Source organism: Limulus polyphemus, unplaced genomic scaffold (genome assembly GCF_000517525.1).
Source record: "Limulus polyphemus unplaced genomic scaffold, Limulus_polyphemus-2.1.2 Scaffold1775, whole genome shotgun sequence".
Classification (NCBI taxonomy): Eukaryota; Metazoa; Arthropoda; class Merostomata; order Xiphosura; family Limulidae; genus Limulus; species Limulus polyphemus.
In genome coordinates, this window is record NW_013667385.1 from 96,212 (window position 1) to 97,113 (window position 902).

Sequence of the window (902 nt, forward strand, 5' to 3'; positions counted from 1 at the left end):
CGTTAAAGTTTCGTCGGAACGAAGTTACGGAAAAATCAATTAACAAACGGAGACGTAACAATAATTTCATAAGATCACTTTAGACACATATAATATTTGAACAAGTACATTAACAATTCAATAACTCTCAGTCTCGCTTCCAAAATTGTAGCTCAAGTATTGATTTCTATGTTCCTGTATAATTCGTGTTATGTACAAATAGTATTAGCAAATAAGTGTTGAGTGTTTTTCACAGAATATTTTGCATATCTAAACTTATAAAACCTTTTTTGATGGAAAAAGTTATAAGATCTCCAAGTTGTGTTCCTTTGACAATTTTAGAAGAAATTAATGTAGTACTCAACAGTACGGAAGGTGCTTTTGATCAACATTATTTTGATCATGACTACATCCACAAAAGTTTATTTAAAATTGGTAAGCAAAAACTACACGATAGGCTATCCATGATGTGTTCGCCGCAGGTATCGAAACTCGATTTTAGTCTTCATAATCACGCTCACAATGTGAACTATTTGTGTAGCATAATTTTGTAACATTAAAAGTAATATAGTAATTAACTATATATGTTATCAGATGCCAAGCCGGGGAAAATAAAATAAATATATCTTTATCGATGAAAACACCAACTAGAACAGTACAGTAAATTAATATTGTTTTATTACTGTTTATTCAATTGTGTTTTAAAACATATGAGTGTTTGTAATTTATCTATACAAATATAGTACTGTCTATTGACTGTTGTATGTCCATGTAACAACCTCGCAGGGTGTTGATGGATCTTCACCAAAATTAGCATGGAGGTCCATAAGATCCATGGGAAGATACATACAAATTTTCAATTTTGCTTTTTGCGCTTTGCGGCTTTTATGGACGTTTTTTTACAATTGCATATAAGGGAAGCA